The 17,086-nt window shown below is 44.2% G+C and overlaps 1 protein-coding gene and 1 pseudogene across 6 annotated transcripts in view; both read right to left on the bottom strand.

Moving 5' to 3' along the window:
• The window catches only part of EXOC6B (exocyst complex component 6B), a 524,781-nt gene that overhangs the window by 28,151 nt on the left and 479,544 nt on the right, over nucleotides 1-17,086 (bottom strand). The window lies entirely within an intron of this gene.
• Nucleotides 456-17,086, bottom strand: part of LOC102258533 — a 22,500-nt pseudogene continuing 5,869 nt past the window's right edge.

Genomic DNA, 17,086 nt, shown 5'->3' with positions numbered 1-17,086 from the left:
TCAGGCTCAGGTGAGTGATGTGTGAGTCACACATTTGATCTCACCAATGGCAGGAGCCCTCCCCCAGGGCCAGTTCTCCTTTGGGGATGGGAGACAAGGAGGAAGGCTGCACCTCACCCTCACCCCGTTCTGTTACTATGAGTGGAGACCCTGTCCCCACGCTCCTACTTCCTCTCTGCTTCCCTCCCCCAAAGTCCTAGGATCCAGAGAGGGAAACTGAGTCGGTGCAGTGGCTTCTGGATTCAGCAGGTGCCTAGGGTTAACATTCACACTTACCAAAATGCTAATGAGGAACTAACTGCAATTCCACTTCAAACCACCGGGTCCTGAGATACTATTCACCCCCCTCAGCTGTTTGCCAGTGTGGGGAGGAAAGGCCGTCCAGAGCTTCCCCAGCCTGGGCGACTGATGAAACGCCATCCTCAGGCCTAGAAAAACTGAACTGCAAAAGGGCTCTAAGAGTTTGAACTAGAAGATGAAACTATGCAGTGGGCCAGGAGATAGGCGAGGTCGGGGGGTGTCTGGCTGGAAATCCGCCCCACCTCAGGGGGTGCGGCTTGTGGAGCTGTGTCAGGTGTGCAGGTGGCCAGCAGCTTGTCCACAGGAAGCCCAGGGCCTGAGGCCTCTGCAGATGCCTGGCTCTGCCCTGAGTTCCACGGGACTCTTGACACAGCTCTCTGCGCAGGGCCAGCGTTCACTGTGACCCCTGCAGGCAGGGCTTTGGGGAAGTGTTTCAAAAACTCAACCACCTCTTCCTTCTGAACAGGTGCAGCAGCAAACCTGTCTTTACCCAGCGTAAAACCTTCTGTAACAGCGAAGCCAGAGGCCCACGCACCTGAGATGAGCTGAAATGACAGTGAGAAGCCAGCTGTGCTTTATCATCCAAACAGTTCAGCAGGCCTGCACCCCAGCCGGCCAGGCACCAGCCAGCCAGCTGTTGTGGGAAGAAGCAGTCTCTGTTGCTGATGTCATAGTGCTCGGTGGGCCATAGGCATCAGGTCGGCTGTGCCTAAGGTGATATCCAACCAAGGCTACTGGGGGACACTGGTGGGAAGATGGGGGGGAAGAGCACTGGGGTGGGCTTGGGCCTCTCAGGGACCAGCTGTCCCACAGAATAAGGGGGGTACAGGCTCATCCTGACTTCTTTCAGGGCCTGCAGTTTCCACGTCTTCTGGAACCTCAGGACAACGCCAAGGCTCCCTCCAGCCACCAGGAGTGTGTACACTGCTGTTGGAGGATCTTCCACTGGGAAGCTTGTTGTATCTGCAGAATAATTAGAGGGAATATTTTCATCGTCTTCATTGGCAGTAGGTGCCTTCATGGCGGGGACACCTCCTTCGTGGTCTCAGTTGAAAACCTCGTGGATTCATGCCCTGGCCGGTGTGGCTCAGTTAGATGTTATCCTGTGCACCAAAAGGTTGCCTGTTCAAGTCCTGGTGAAGGTACATGCCTGGATTGCAGACTCTATCCCCAGTAGGGGGTGTGCAGGAGGCAGCCAATTGATGTTTTGTACTCACACTGATCGATGTTTACCTCTTCCTCTTCTCCCTGTCCCTTCCTCTCTCTCTGTCCAGAGGGTGTCCATGACCTCCTAGCTCCACTTGCTCCACAGGCCATGCCCAAACTCCTCCTGGGCTCATAGCTGTACCACGTGCCTCAGGCCTCTCCAGGCATCATGGATGGTGCAGTGATGCTGGAGCTCCGTGACACACATGTTGTGAATGTCTTGGACCATTCAGCCCGGTATCGGAGCTCAAACTGTAGCCTGTAGAGACAGGAATTCCAGGAGGCAGGTCTTGCCAGGTGACAATGAGCCAGCGGTGTTTTCTGTCCACAGCGGTGACGGTGATGTTGACGGGTGGGTCAGGCTGCAGGGATCCCTACCCCTCAAATGTTTGGGGTTTGCTGGACTTGCTGCTGGCACTGGTGGTGATGCACAGGGATACAGCGTAGAAAGAGTCGTCTCCCTCTGGGACTCCTGAGAATACCGGCACAGCTCCTGGGAGTCTTCCACGGGACCACACGGAAATGGAAACATCCTCACCGACAGCACAGCCTTGGTCCTCGGGGAGGGAGGACTCTGAGGCCACCACTCACAGTGGACGTTGCTGATGGGGCTCTTCCGGAAGCAGGAGAGCTGAGGCTCTGGGGGAACAGCCACCCACAGGCACACAGCTCCAACCGGGCGGCCACCCTGGTGGCATGAGTAGTTTCCAGAGTCGCTGAGCTGCACGGATCTCAGAAGCGGCCGCCTTCCCCAACCAGCCCGTCTGCGGTGGTTCGAGCCTGTCACCTGATTCCTGAGCACCCAGTGAACCGTGGCATTGTCTCCGGTTCCCCGCCTGGACAGGTCAGGGTAATGCTGGCCCCAGGCCTGCCGGTCAGCACATTGCGCTCTACCTCCAGCGCAGGGCAGCCAGCAGGGCGGTGAGCAGCGCGCAGAGCACAGCCAGCCTGCTTCCTCCTCCACCAGTAGCCTATGGTCCCAAAGAGGCAGCGGTGGATAGGAACTGGGCAGGCGGGCGGGTGGGGCGGTGTCTGCGGGCACGCTCAGGCCCTGAGAGCAGCCCTCATCTCCCGGTGGGAAAGGTGGGAAAATGAGCCCTCCCCTTCTGGGAGAGCTGTGCTGTCCCGGGAAGAAAAGCCTTTAGGAACCTGGTACAAGGTCAGATGCATTTATTTTCCCACTGACTCGGTAATAAAGACCTATCGTGAATGCCTATCATGTGCCAAAGAGTGCAAAGCCGTAAGAGAAACAAACACTTCGTCCCTGCTTAAGAGGGAACATCCTACCACACACACTGTAGGCCAGCTTTACGGAGATTTTAACGAGGCACCATGAGGCACCATGCCTCTCAAGGTTCCTAGGTGATGTGAAGACTTAGGAGTGATTGTCAATCACACAACTCCCGCTTCTCACTGCAAATGTAGTATGTGGCCAGGCAGCAGAGCCGGAGGTCACCGTGTAACCAATGTGACTGCAAATAAAAGTATGTTTTGTTTTGTAACCCTCAGAGGCTGTGTGAGGGATTTAGAAGACTGTATGTATGTCAGTTTGGTTTACCTGTTCTTTCGGTTTACCTTTCTCTGCCAACCAGTGTTACCTTATGCTGCTTAAAGTTTTATCCCAGTCATTCTCAATGGTGGGTTTTCCCCAAACCATGGGGCCCTGTACTGCCCTAAGGAGAGTCTAATGATAGGAGCGTTAGAGGTGGGGGGCGGGGAGACTCCAAGGCTCCATTGCTTTGGAATATGCCAAGGGCATTTCTCCCTCTGGCCCAAGAACGCTGTCAGAATGAGTGCTGTTCCCAAGGTGGTCTGGCCTTGGTTGGTGCCTCTTTGTAGAAAGATGGCATCTTTGTCCTCGGGGGATCTGAAGCATATTTAGATGTAGCGACCAAAAACAGTGTTTCAAGGGTGTAATGGTGGCCATCGGCTACCAACATAGCTTTTTATCTTTGTCTGATTCAGCTCTGAGTCCTTCCCGTAGTTCCAGCTTCTTGGAGCAGGGCAGGCTGTTTTATGTCTTCTTGTAGTGATTTGCTTTAATTACTAACATATTATACAGATAAACTCAAGTTTCCAACACACACAGGAATAGAACAGCCCTAGAAAATAATGGCCCTATAAAAGAGGACTTGGAGTTGCTGGTACCGAGAAGGGATAAAAGAACAGAGTAATAAAAAAAAATTAAATGTCAGTATCAAGCATATTAACTGAACTGACAATCCCTGTGTGAATAATAAAACACCTTCCACTTAATAATACAAAAGTGCATTTGACTTAGATAATAACGGGGGAAATGAACCGAGAACTTGCATCTTGTTTCCTTCCAGGTCTCCCCTCACAGCTTCTAATCTTACTTAAGAGAAGCAGAGTTCGAGCTTATTGCGTAATCAGCCTCTCAGGGGTGAATGGAGGGAGATGACTCCCAAAGTCTCCTTTTGCACTGAAAGTGAACAACAAGGCACGAATGCCAGTTGCAGTACATAATGCTTGGGGTAAATATAAAACAGTTCTTACCAGAGTAGAACTTGAGGCACTCAAAGGAGAGACGGTAGGCTGTACAGCAGATGATGTTTCAAAAGATGATTGCATCAGTATCTCCCATCCCATGCGCTTTTTTGCCAAAGTAACCTTTCCACTCACCATCAAGAAGTGGAGTCTCTTTCCCCTCCCACTGAATCCGAGGTGGCCCCAGGACTTGTTTTCATCAAGAGAATATAAGGAGTGACGCTGTATACCTTCTGAGGCTGGGCCTCAAGAGGTCAGAGTTTCTGCTTCAGCACTTGGAACAGCCATTCTAGAAATCTGGTTGCCAGGTAAAGAAGGCTAAGCTACCCAGGTAGAGAGGTAGATGGAGGGTACCAGCCTCCTAACAACCCTGCCAAGGTACCACTTGTGAGTGACACCATCCTGGCTCTCCACCCCAGCTGCCGTCTGATTGCAACGTCATGAAAGACGCCCTGTAAAGCGGAACTGCCCAGCTGAGCCCTGGCCACATTCCTGACCCACAGAACTGTGAACGAACAAATCCCACGCCAAATGCTTGTTGATTCAAGTCACTAAGTTTTGGGGTAGCTTTTTAATGTGGCAAAATATAATCAAAACAGGTAATAACCTCTCTCCTAGATAGATTCTAGGAGCACGCTAAGTCATTTGTGATGGGAACTCAGGCAGAGGGAGTTTGAGGCTTCAAACTCACCTTTCTGGTTTTAACAATCCCTGAACATGAGTAAAGAGAAGGGAGGAATTCTCCTAGAGACTCCATAGTGAGTCTTGCTAGGATTTCTGTAGGGGAGTTCCCGATAGGAAGCCTTTCAGGGGGAACTTGGGAAAAATTGGTTTTTCTCTGTAGGCTGGTAGCTCTTGAAACAGAAACTCAGCATTATCGCCCCAGAAGAGGCTCCAGTGAGGCTTTTTGCCCACTACCCCTAGAGCCCCTTCCTGCTGAGGAAAACCGAAGTCAAGAAGGAGTCACTCCCATTCATGCTGTTTGGATATCAAGAATTGCTGCTGGTGCCTGGGGCACAGGCTGTGCTCTGCAGTATCCTCCCTGATGACTGTGTGTGGCCACACCACTGTGGTAGCCCAAGCCCCTTCTTCATGTCTGCTTCTGGCTGGGATTCCCTAGCCAGTCAACCCAGCTTCCCCGTAACCACGTCTGCTCTTTCCCTCACACTAGCCGACTGTCCACTCATCAGCTGACTTTCAGTTAGAAGACACCTGGTGTGCAGGCTTCCTCCTGCACGACCATATCAGTGCCACTGACAGGAGGCTCCCACTGGCCATATGGGATTGATCTGATTTAATGAACAGAAGCACAGGATGAGGGCTCAGGAGAGGTTTCCCAAAAGGTTTCATGGATGCTGTGTTTTACGTGTGAAGATTTTGTTTTGGGGCTGCAAACTCTAAAACAAACCATTGAGGTCATTGTTAATGGGAGACAGGATAGCTCGCCTAGCTTCTGTCAAGACCCACTGCTCTCAGGGAGGAAATGCAGCAAACTGGGCGGGGCCTTTTCACAATGATGCACCTTTGAAGAGCACTGCCAAATGCCCCACCTTATCAATCACAAGAGTGTAGCTTGCACTGCAAATGGGGAGCAAGAGCTGCTCGTGAGGCAGCCACATCTCTCCTCTTGCTGAATAGTGAGAGAGGGCCATATACTCTCACCTTCTCCACTTGCCTTCTAAACACCTCCTCTCTGGGCAGGCTGAGTACAGAAAGAAGGATGGACATTCAAACTAGTAAGTTTTATTGTTTAGTGTCTCTCCTCTGAAGTCAGATGTGAGGGGAGAAATCTTGTTTCATTTTTGGGTTGCCCTGGGCTAGACACAATTTCCATCATGTCCCTTTGATTTACTGCCCTACCATCACCCAGTGACCAAGAAGGCTAAAGCAGATACATCTTCTGCCTCACATGGCCTCTCCAACATGTCTCCCTCTCCGACTAACACAATGCTCATTGCCAAAACTTAACTTCCAAGAAAGATGTCACTGTATTACACAAAAGTGACCAAGGAAATAAGAGCAGAGTAAAAACTTCACAGGAAAGAACAGCTCTTGAACATGTCAAACAGCTAAGGTTGCAGGACCTACTAGCCTGAAACTTAAAGAAAGACAGGACGCCTCATGCAGACAGGAGATATGACCACTTGATCACTAGGGGCAGACGCTGGATGCCCGGCAAGCCGGTAAGAAGAAGTTAGCTAAAGGTGTTAACACATTCCTACAGGTCGAGTGTGGACTAGCCTGAGAGCACAGACCCTCCGGGGATAATACACCAAACAGGCATCCGTACCCGTCAGGCGACTCTTCCCCACAGGCCTCAGTGCTCACGTGAAATTAGGAGCAGAACAGGAGACCTGAGAAGACTTCCTTCATGGTGGAAGCCTGGGGGAGATGTACAGTAGTCACTTCAGGGAAGAAACAAAGCCCTGCCCCGATGCTTCTGTCCTGCCTCCGCCACGAAGCCGCAAGCCTTAAGCTGCTAAGGAAAGGAGGCCAGCATTCCTGGCAGAGGGGAAGATGTAGTGCAGCTAGAGAAAAATCAGAAAAAAAAAAAAAAACACCAAAAAGCCAGCCACCACCCTGTGTCCATGGGGGAGACAGGAAAAGGAGCCGGTCCAGATCATGAGAGATCCCTTACTGCTGGCGAGGGGGACAGGTTCACAAGAAAGAAAACGCAAACACCTCCACTCCTTAACACGAAGCCAGCAAGCAACGAAGCACCAGTAAACTGCCGGAAGAGAGGCCCTCTGAGAGGAAGCAGAGGGAAGAGATAAACCAAGGATTTCCACTCTTCCCGTTTTCTTATTGATTAAATTCAGATGATTCACTTTGGGCAAGAATATTATACAACCGATACTGCTTTCTTCCCCTCAGTGCATCCTATCGAGTGGCACATGATTGGAAATTATCCTATGACTGATGATCTCTTTGATCACTTGATTAGGGAGATGGCTTCCAGACTTCTCCACTGTAAAAGTATACTTCCCCCACATAATAAGTGTTTTATGGGGAGGTACTTTGAAATAATATTAATACCCCATCCTCATCTAACTTTCAATGTATTTAGTCATTTATTTATTAAAACATATTTTTATTGATTTCAGAGAGGAAGGGAGATGGAGAGAGAGAAACATGGATGAGAGAGAAACATCCATTGGTTGCCTCCTGCACGCCCCCTACTGGGAATCAAGCCTGCAACCTGGGCATGTGCCCTGACCAGGAATTGAACCCTGACCTCCTGGTTCATAGGTCGACACTCAACCACTGAGCAACACCAGCTGGGCATTAATCAATTATTTAATATCTGTATGGACTTGTGGTTTATTATTTTTTTAATATAATTTGCTACTATAATAATTTACTTTGGTGCTTGAATTATCTCCAATTTAGCCAATGGAGGCTCCTTGAAGCTGGCTTCTGGATCCTTCTGACAACCCCCCACTATTCTTTAAGTACTTGGTTTCTAGTACAAAAAGATGTTCTAGGCTCATCTTGTACTTTCCCTGGGAACAGTCATTTGTCTGAAATGCCCTGGTTTCTTTTAGTGGAGAATTATATTGAGAATCTGAGACATAGTACTGGAGACGCTTGCTCTTTGCCAAAGGGTATTACTGCTTCCTGAAAAAAATCAGGAAATATATGTAATATATATGTTTTTATAGAGCAGTGGTTCTCAACCTTCCTAATGCCGCGACCCTTTAATACAGTTCCTCATGTTGTGGTGACCCCCAATTTCATTGTTACAAATTGAACATAAAGCATAGTGATTAATCACAAAAAACAATATGTAATTATATATGTGTTTTCCGATGGTCTTAGGTGACCCCTGTGAAAGGGTCGTTCGACCCCCAAAGGGGTCGCGACCCACAGGTTGAGAACCGCTGTTATAGAGGTATATACAACATATTAACATACACGTTTACCTCTATATTTACTTCTATATTTATGTATAATAAAAACCATGTGTTCACACTATAGGGTTCACTGGAGTTCTTTCCCCTTCCATAGCTGTAGCCCCTTCTCTGAGAGTTAGAAATTGGCTTCCATTATCCTTAATATTTAATCTACCTTCCGGATCTCCTATCTCTGTTGCCACCCTCTCCTTTTTCTGTTTGGCTCTGACTCCCCTTTCTAGACAGCTTTCCACGTGCAAGCCCGCCTCATGCAGCCTCGGTGCTCCAGTTCCCCAGGCCAGACCACCCTCAGAGCATGCTCTTCTTGAGTTGCATGGGCTCTGACACCTGAGCCGCCCCGCCCCCCATGCATGCACCCTACCTGCCTTCCCCTGGTGGGCTCTGACACCTGAGCCGCACCGCCCCCATGCCTTATCCTGGTGGGCTGTGACTCCTGAGCCACACCACGCCCACGCATGCACCCTACCTGCCTTATCCTGGTGGGCTGTGACACCTCAGCCACATTGCCCCCATGCATGCACCCTACCTGCCTTCCCCTGGTGGGCTGTGACTCCTGAGCCACACCAAGCCCATGCATGCACACCTTCCTGCCTTCCCCTAGTGGGCTGTGACACCTGAGCCACACCACCCCCATGCATGCACACCGTCCTGCCTTCCCCTGGTGGGCTCTGACACCTGAGCCTCCCCATGCATGCACACCGTCCTGCCTTCCCCTGGTGGGCTGTGACACCTGAGCCGCACCGCCCCCATGCCTTATCCTGATGGGCTGTGACTCCTGAGCCACACCACGCCCACGCATGCACCCTACCTGCTTATCCTGGTGGGCTGTGGCACCTGAGCCGCATCACCCCCGTGCATGCAGCCTACCTGCCTGGTGGGCTCTGATACTGTATGCCAACCCACCTCTCTGTGCAGATGCCTTCATGCCCTGCTGGGCTCTGGTTCCTCACACCAGGCCACACTCCACTCATAGGCACCTTCCTCATCCTGCTCAGACTCTAACACTCATGCCAGGCCATTCCTTTGCAGAAACACCTCCTCACCCTTCATTTTGTTTTTTGAATATATAAATGCTTAAAGACTATGGGAAAATAAGCAGAATGATGAAAGCTTAGAGTTGACCAAATGCTGTCTCTGTTTTCATCAAATGGATGCTGAAAACTAAAATAAGATAGACATCTCACATACTGTCACTAATGTTGTTTGGCACAGTCATTTTATTCCTGCTAGTTTATTCTGGATCATCTGACCTGCTAAAAAAAAAAAGAGCTTATAGACCAAAATGATCACAACAGATTTATTTATAACATAAAATTGGCAACATTCAACAATAAGGTAATTTATAGTGCAGCCATAACAATTTTAATATGTTTGCAAAAATATAGGAGGAAATGTTCTTAAAATAATATACAAAAATCAGCACATAAAACTGAGTACATAGTATAAGCCTAACTGTGCAAAAACACATATTAGTGAGGAAAGGATACACCAGAGTATTTCCAGTGATTATCTCTGGATGGTTTGACAATGGGCAATTTTTTCCTTATGAATTAGCCTTTTATATTTTCTCAATTTATTTAATAAGCATGTATTAGTTTTAAAATGGGGGGAAAAACTTCAAGACACTGATTAGTACTGTTTCCATAGCAAGTATTTACTGAATAAATGAATGAATGAACCTCTAAAGAATACTTTATTTTTAAATTACTTGAGGGCAGAGGTTAACTTCTTTTGAGTTACCACAATACTCAATTCAGGGTTTGGGCCCAGACTATATTTAAAAATACATTCTATTTGATTGACATGTGCATCTGAAAACCATAAGTACTCTGTAACTACCTTCTTTTATCTGCCTTCTCCTTGGTTTGGGGAAGACACCTTATGAATTAGCCAGCCAGGTAAGAGGGTCAAGCTGGGGATGGGGTAAAGACAAGGAATATAAAGGAAAAGGTAAGGGATGACGGAGCAAAGGTCCAGAAAAACTGAGAAATAGCCAGTGTGCTCACAAGAAAAGTCATTAAGAGCTTCACACCAATGGAATAGCCAGAACATAGAAATGAAAACTCTCTTAAACATTCACAACTTCTGTTCTTTTGTTGGCTGGACCCCACTGCCTGGTGCACCCAGGCACTTCTATAATGAGTTCGCTAAGATATAGGGAATATTATGATTGCCACTGAAAAACAGAATCAGATCTCAAAAAAAGAAGGGCCAGTGCTACACCCAGCTGCTCAGCACCTACTCACTGCAGCAGGGAACTACAATGCGTGAGGAAAGCTCACAGGCCGTCTTGGCGTTCAAAACTTGTCACAGAAACCTTCCTGCAGGGAAGGCAGGCCTTAAAGTATGGAAACATTTTTGTGTAAACATAAAAACAAGTATGTAATAATTATATTTTTATAGGCAGTGCTGAGGGCATAGGACATTTCATTCAAGAAGCTTCTTAATCATTGTTTTAACATAAAAACTTTATTGTATACTAGAGACCTGGTGCACAAAATTCATGCAATCCAGGACCCCTGAGGGGATGTCCAACTGCCAGTTTAGGCCCAATCCCTGTAGTTGGACATCCGGCAGTCGGACATCCCTCTCGCAATCCGGGACGCTCGCCCCTAACCGCTCACCTGCCTGCCTGCCTGCTCCCCCCTAACTGCTTGCCTGCCTGCCTGCTCACCCCTAACCACTTGCCTGCCTGCCTGCCTGCCTACTCGCCCCTAACTGCTCACCTTGCCTGCCTGCTCAGTGCGCGTCATAGCGACCGCTGTTCCAGTCACTTAGGCTTTTATATATATAGATTTGCGTGTCACTATACCTAGTCATGGAACTTAACACAAACTAACATAAACAATCCTGGGCTAGAAGTTAAGCTGATTATCAGCTGGGGAGAGCACACAGCCTTTCTTCCTGCGACACAGTGTTTCACACCTGGTTCCTTATGGGGGCACTGGTACCTTTCTCAGGAACTACCTGATACTGTCTCCTCTTTGGAGACAGGTCATGTGGCTGGCTGGGCTACATGAGTAATTCTCCTGAAAAATGCTATTATTGCACAATGAGCTGTGTATATCACTTAACATATCCCCAACACTTCAAATTACTCATCAAAGCTCCTCTGAACCCTAACTGGGCAGAGGGAACGTTCACGCTACGAGTCCCCTCATGTACTAATCATTCATTCCTCAGTAACTGAACCAATAATGTGAAGCTGATGGCTGAGACCCTCAGTGGAGGAGACACTTTCATGTGAGGGCTTGCAGCACACTCACTCTCTTCTGAGTTGGTCTAACTGCTCTAGACGTGAGTCACGGGCACTGAAAGTGTGTGGCAGCAGCACCACCTGTGTCCAGTATATCTGAGGTCTACCCCCTCTGTTTGGTATCCCTGCCCCCCAATCCCACCCAAAGAACACGGCTGTCTTTTCCTTGGTCACCAAGGCCCCATTCTAATTTGGTCAGAAGGTAGAAGAAGCCCCAAAGGCAGATGAAGTTCTGAGTTAACTGATTTCAATAGTTAATAGCCATTGCAAAACCATTCTTCAGAAAATGCATTGGGGGGTGGGGGGAAAGCCCACAAAGATTCCTTCAACTTGTTTTAAATAATTGGACCAAACTCATTTAAACTTTGGAAGGGTGAGTAAAGCACCAAATTATGAGTGCAGTTTATAAAAGATAAAGATCTGAGTCATCCCTTTGTGGTTACAGATTATGAAACCATGTCAGGCTCTCGCTAGATAGTATTCTCTGTGAATGTGAGACTGCAAACAGAGCCAGCCCAAGGGAGGGCATCTCTGATTACGACCCCTGTTAAAGTTTCCTCCTAAGCATCCTTGTACAGTTTACAATTTAATGTTTTGGGCCTTTGTAATCTTTAGCCCTTGTGTATATATCATCTAATGAAAAGGCCTTTTTTGAATTAACATGGTATTTGGAAAGAGAACATGTGTTTCTGTTTTATTATTAAATACATTTATAAAGAGAGAAAATGTCCTCAGACCTAGTAGATGCCCGTTTTTCTTTTTTTTAAGAAGCAAGAATCCTGTAACACTTGAGGAAAATAGAACGCTTAACATAAACACTCAGATGGCATGGGTCATGATAAATTTTGGGGTAGAAGTAATTGTGGAGCTTAGGAATTTAGATTTGCCTCATCTGACACCCTTGGGGGTAAACACATTGTTCTGCCCTTTCCAGCTATTTGGCGAGCTTGGCATCTATGAAGCAGGACATTCTGGGATGCAGACCATTCCAACTACCACAATGGTCTTGTGTTTCAAGACCGCTTGTTTATAAACACAGCTACCTTCCAGTTTAATTTCTCTCCTTTTTCAGTTTGTTTAAGAGCTAAATATTTTCAGAGTACAAAAGCCAAATAAGGATTTTTTTATTAATGCCTAGCAATATGCAATAAACTAATAAAATATACCAGAAATATTATGTTGCATACACATCTAACTTACATTTACTAGTCATCAAAGCAATGGAAAGTAGCCATTTTACACCTAAAAATTAGCAAATGTATTAAAAATGTTAACTCAATGTTTGCAAGGTTTTGGTAAAAATTAGTACACTTATGCATTGCAAATACCACTATAATATGGCAAATCAGTTAGGAAGAAATATGACCTTGAGAATCAGAAAAATATTTCTACCCTCTGGCACAATGTTTACACTCCTAGAAATTTACCTGAAGGGAAATAACTTACTAGACTAAAAATGTTATATGTATAAATATGTATGTTACAGGATCCTCAGAAAAAACTACATGAACTTGAAAGCAAGCTAAATGAATGGATCTCAACTGGGGGGCAAGCACCCTTTTAGGAGAGAGGGAAGCATATCAGTTTCTTCCCAGGGGAAAAGAGGAAAGAAACAAATCTATGTTAGCTTAAAAAGCATATTGAGAATTATCATTGCTTTTATTTTCTTTTAGATACAAAATTGCTTTATTTTATAAATTTAAATATTAAAAAGGATATGATTTTAGATACAAAATTGCTTTATTTTATAAATTTAAATAATATTAAAAAGGATATGACATTTTTATGTTCATTAAAAAGAGGTATGAGTAAAGCAAGTTCGATAAATAGCCATCTACATATCAATAGCAAGCCTAACAAAAAACAAAATTAGAAAAAGCAACTCAACAACAACCACGTTAATGTTTATTGAGCACTTTATGTGCTAGGTATTGAACTAAGTTCTTTCTGTACATTATTCTTCATTTAATTTCCATATCCCTAGGAGATAGAGTAGTTGAGACAGTTTAGATTTATGTAAAAATATTATTATTGGAAAAAGGTAGTTAATGACAAACCCATTTAGTTTTGCAGAGGACAGGAAGGTGTGTGAGTTTGGGGTTGTAAGCCCACGTGCGGACTGGGGACAATGACTTGGACTGTCTACAGGGCCTGAAATTGCCATGTAAGGACAAGACTGTCCAAGGGTCGAACCTTGATGATAGGCAGACCTGAAAACAAATCCACCCTTTAGCATAGTAGAAAAAGGAAACCTGTTTACTGTAGCATTTCAAATATAATGTTCTGAATTCTGCTTCCTTCTGCCCCCTTTAACACTATATTGGGCATACTTTCATATCAGTGTAAGAACTTCTTCATTAATATCCCATTAAACAATTATAAATAATGAATAGTGAATAACTTAGTACATGTGTACAAGTATACAAATCTGTAGGACTGAGTCTTTAGAGGAGAACTGATGGATCAAAAGATATTACGTTCCTCCCTTAGAAGTTGTATTAATTTACCACATCAACATAAGCGACCATCTCTCTATATCCTTGGAAACACAGTGCATGGATAACTTTTAGAAGAACAGAAGTAGAATGTAAAACCATTAAACCAAAGGGGAAATGGGAAAAGGAGATTAAAAGAAAATCAATCAAATAGAAGGCAGAGAGACAAAGGAGATATAATGCCTAAATGCAATGCAGTATCCTGGATTGGATCCTGAAATAGAAAAAGAACATTAGTGGGAAAAATGGCAAAATTTGAACGAAGTCTGTAGTTAATGTAAATGTACCAATCTTAATTTCTTAGTTGTGCCAAATGTGCCATGGTGATATAAAAGATGTTCACATTAGGAACTGGGTTGAAGGGCATACAGGAGCTCCTTATATTATCTTGATAACTTTTATGTACATATAAAATCATCCCCCTGCCCCAAATTTGATTTTTAAAAAGTGGGGGAAGGGAAGGCCTTCCCAGCAGGTGAGAAGGGTAGTACAGGTAAGACATTGGGGGAGGGTGTGTGGAAACAGGACCACCCATGCAAGGAACTACAGGCAGGTTGTTGTTGCATCTCAATGTATGAGTTGCTTAGTTATTGTGTTTTCTCCAACATCCCTTTAGAATAGCATGATCTAGGTTTACTTGGGTTGTCATGTTTTAAAGAAAAATTATAAATGTAGGGTTTATGTTCACTTTGATTAGATCATAATGCCATCATCAAAACACTGTCGTTCTGGTAGTAACTATGACGGGTCTAACTTCATTCATTACGTCAGTAGACTTGGTACATAAGTGAACAGCCAAGTGGTGGTGATTATATTAAATATGGCATCTCTGCCAGACATTTAAACAAGTGCTTTGAAATTAGGGATAGTGTATTTTTTGTCCTCTTAATTGGAAGCAAATTGTCTGTATATTTATTATTTATACAGGTATATTTATTAGGTAACTAGGAAGTGTGAAATTATATAAAACAACTATTATATAAAACAAAAAGATACAATCCTTGATAAGTGTGTCAAAGACTGAAAGTAATAGCATGTGTAAAATAGTGTTAGAAAGTATCTGCATTCTATACATTCATATATGCAATGCTAACATTTAAAACCAAAATATAAAAAATAGAAGGCAGGAGATGACAAGAACAAAAAGAAGCAAAGAAAAGGCATGGTAAATAGCACAAATAAAATGTTAGAAATAAAAATATTATAGCAGTGGTCTAATTTAATCAGTTAAAAGATAGAGGTTCTCATATTGTATTAATAAGGAAATCCAAGTATATGCTGCTTATAAGAGATAGTTCTAAAATATAACTATGAGCACACAGAAAGTTCCAAGTTAAGCAATGTAAAAAGACTTACTAAGGAAATACTAAAGAGAGAGAGACTAGTGTAGTATCAACTATAAGACAAAAAATAGCAATATTAGGAATAAAGAGTGTCACTATGCACTGATAAAAGAATACTTCACCAAGACATAAAATTTCTAAATTTTTATATACCCAATAGCTTAGTACCAAAATATGCAGCTATGCAAAGAAAGAACTGACACTATTATAAGGGAAGATGGATACACCACAATGTTACAGGGAGATTTTAATGCTTTTAATTTGGTATTTGATAAGGCAGATTTTAAAAAATGAGTAAAGATACAGAATATCTGAATAGCACAATTATTGAGTTTGACCCACTGGCTATGTACCCTTGCATTCATTTACTAGAAAACATACTTTTTTCAAGCACCTGCAGGGCATTTACAAAAATTGGTCACAAAGATTCTATAAAGCAAACATCAAAAATTACCACATTCTTGGAATCAAGTAATAACATTATAAATCAAAACTTAAATCTGCATGTCTTTAAAAAACAGCAAGAAGAGTCTTCTCACCAGGGAGCTTATAATTTTACATGACTACAAGAGCAACTTGTGGGGTAAAACAGCTAAGGAAGTGCTAGCTTCATTCAGCACTACACAACCGGTGCTGCTCACCAATGTCACTCACCAGGCCAAGGAGTCCTGCTGGTGGAGGAATAGCATTGGCAAAGATAAAAAAGTATAAAAGAGCAAGGAATTCGGGGGTAAAGTAAGATTAAAGCATCAGGTGAGAAGGAAATAGTAGCAAAGAGGCTGTTAAGGTAGATGGAGTCAGCGAGTTCGGACTTTGTCCAGGAGAAGGAAGGTTGAATTTTATCAGTTAGCCGGAGGGAACTGATCAAAGGTGTTTTAAGTGTGGGGTTGATAAGTCTGATCATTCTACTCCACTGTGCGGGATGGACTACACCAAATGGAGGCAGTGAGAAGCTGAAAGAGCTTCATTGGGATAGAAGCAGTGAAGACACAGAGTAACAAATTGGTTTAAGATGTTGTAAGGTCATGGTGCTGACATCACTTGATAACTTACCCTATATCCAGGAGAATGAGTAAGTGGGAGAAAAAGAGGAAATAAGGAGAAATCTAAGATTTCTTAGTGTGAGTGATTGATTGGGTGGTGATGCCATTAATGGAAAGAAATGAGGAAGAAAGGAAAAGCAGGTAGGAGAGGAGGCGAAAAAAAATAAAGCATTGAATTCAGGACATACTGCGTTTGAAGTATTGGTGGGACATCCATAAGAAGATCTAACAGACAGTGATGGGAGAGTTTAGAGGAAGCAAAAGGGAAGCAAGGAGATTAGAGGCTAGAAAAATTCAAGTTGGCAGAAACTGGGCAGCCAGTATCAGTCTGCCATTTGCTATAAAACCACAATCTTTGGGACAACTTTAGACCAACGATTTATGGTCTATAACAAAAAGCAAGACATCTTCAGACCTGGAAGAAATCAGGTATTTAGCAGAGGAAGACAAGGCTGGGAGTTCCCCAATGTGGCTGCTGAGCATCCCACAAAAGGAAGAAAAAAGGAGAAAATAGACAATCCACAAATTCAAATATTCGTTCCATTTTCATTCTTCTATAGTTAACACCGCATCAAAATGTGTATTATAGTACTTGCAATAGCAAAAATGTGAAACCATCTAAGTTGGAATTGGTAAATTATGGCACATTAACTCAAAATATTTCTTTTAGAAGAGCTGCCTGTGTACAGAAAAATACATATTCCATGTCATCTAACAGCATTCCTTAAAATCTACACTGTTGGGAAAGTTTTGGCTATTTTTGTAATACTGGACATAAGTACATCAAGACAAGGGATTCTACTAGGAATCCCCATCTCAAAGCATCTTTATAAAGGCAGGATCACCTTACTGTACAATGTATCATAGATAGAAAACCAAAAAAGAAAAATATGCAGCAGGAAAGAAAAGGGGTGAGTGCAGAAGGAAACGAATAGAACAGCACTATTTTCCAAAGTATTTTCAAAGATTTTTCTATGGAAAAAAAGAAAATGAAAAGAAAGGAAAACGAAGGAAGGCAAGA

Source organism: Myotis brandtii, unplaced genomic scaffold (assembly GCF_000412655.1).
Source record: "Myotis brandtii unplaced genomic scaffold, ASM41265v1 scaffold251, whole genome shotgun sequence".
Taxonomy (NCBI): domain Eukaryota; kingdom Metazoa; phylum Chordata; class Mammalia; order Chiroptera; family Vespertilionidae; genus Myotis; species Myotis brandtii.
The sequence above is the reverse complement of the archived record's forward strand: the minus strand, read 5'-3'. Positions and strand labels throughout refer to the sequence as shown.